This window comes from Arachis hypogaea, chromosome 6 (assembly GCF_003086295.3).
Source record: "Arachis hypogaea cultivar Tifrunner chromosome 6, arahy.Tifrunner.gnm2.J5K5, whole genome shotgun sequence".
Classification (NCBI taxonomy): Eukaryota; Viridiplantae; Streptophyta; class Magnoliopsida; order Fabales; family Fabaceae; genus Arachis; species Arachis hypogaea.
Genome location: NC_092041.1, coordinates 89763247 through 89765111, shown reverse-complemented (window position 1 = coordinate 89765111; position 1865 = coordinate 89763247).

The window sequence follows — 1865 nt, the reverse complement described above, 5'->3', positions numbered from 1 at the left end:
TTTGGCTTTGTTTTTAGTATGTTTTTGATATGATCTAGTTAGTTTTTAGTATATTTTTATTAGTTTTTAGTTAAAATTCACTTTTCTGGACTTTACTATGAGTTTGTGTGTTTTTCTGTGATTTCAGGTATTTTCTAGCTGAAATTGAGGGACCTGAGCAAAAATCTGATTCTGAGACCAAAAAGGACTGCAGATGCTGTTAGATTCTGACCTCCCTGCACTCGAAGTGGATTTTCTGGAGCTACAGAAGCCCAATTGGCGCGCTCTCAACGGCGTTGGAAAGTAGACATCCTGGGCTTTCCAGCAATATATGATAGTCCATACTTTGCCCAAGATTTGATGGCCCAAACCGGCGTTCAAAGTCACCTCAAGAAATCCCAGCGTTAAACGCTGGAACTGGCACCCAAATGGGAGTTAAACGCCCAAACTGGCATGAAAGCTGGCGTTTAACTCCAAGAAGAGTCTCTGCACGAAAAATGCTTCATTGCTCAGCCCAAGCACACACCAAGTGGGCCCGGAAGTGGATTTTTATGTCTTTTACTCATTTCTGTACACCTTAGGCTACTAGTTTTCTATAAGTAGGACCTTTGACTATTGTATTAAAAATCTTTTGATCACTTTAGATCTCTAGATCATCTTTGGACATTTTAGTTCTTAGATCATTGGGAGGCTGGCCATTCGGCCATGCCTAGACCTCATGCTTATGTATTTTCAACGGTGGAGTTTCTACACACCATAGATTAAGGTGTGGAGCTCTGCTGTACCTCGAGTATTAATGCAATTACTATTGTTCTTCCATTCGATTCCGCTTGTTCTTTATCCAAGATATCACTTGTTCTTCAACTTGATGAATGTGATGATCCGTGACACTCATCATCATTCTCACCCATGAACAAAGTGACTGACAACCACTCTTGTTCTACAAGCAATCAAGGCCATAGTGAATATCTCTTGGATTCCTGATTGCACGATGCATGGTTGATCGCCTGACAACCGAGTGCTCGTCTAACAAACGAGCCAACCATTCCGTGAGATCAGAGTCTTCGTGGTATAGGCGAGAACTGATGGCGGCATTCAAGAGAATCCGGAAGGTCTAACCTTGTCTGTGGTATTCTGAGTAGGATTCAATGACTGAATGACTGTGACGTGCTTCAAACTCCTGAGGGCGGGGCGTTAGTGACAGATGCAAAAGAATCACTGGATTCTATTCCGGCCTGATTGAGAACCGACAGATGAATTCCGCTATGCTGTGACAGAGCATATGCAATCGCTTTCACTGAGAGGATGGGAGGTAGCCACTGACAACGGTGAAACCCTTGCTTAAGCTTGCCATGGAAAGGAGTAAGAAGGATTGGATGAAGACAGTAGGAAAGCAGAGAGACGGAAGGGAAGGCATCTTCATGCGCTTATCTGAAGTTCCTACCAATGAATTACATAAGTATCTCTATCTTTACCTTTGTGTTATTTTCGTTCATCATCATATACGTTTGAGTTTGCCTGACTAAGATTTACAAGATGACCATAGCTTGCTTCAATACTAACAATCTCCGTGGGATCGACCCTTACTCACGTAAGGTTTATTACTTGGACGACCCATTGCACTTGCTGGTTAGTTGTGCGAAGTTGTGTAATGCCATGGTATTGAGCTACCAAGTTTTTGGGGTTCATGACCGGGGATTATGAGAGTTGTGAAAAAGTATTGTTCACAATTTCGCGCACCATGAGGCCACAACCAAACTCTAAGTTTGGTGTTAAGACCCCATATCCAAACTCTAAGTTTGGTGTTGGGACTATACAACATTGACCTGATCACCTTTGTGGCTCCATGAAAGCCACTGTCAAGCTATTGACATTAAAGAAGCGCT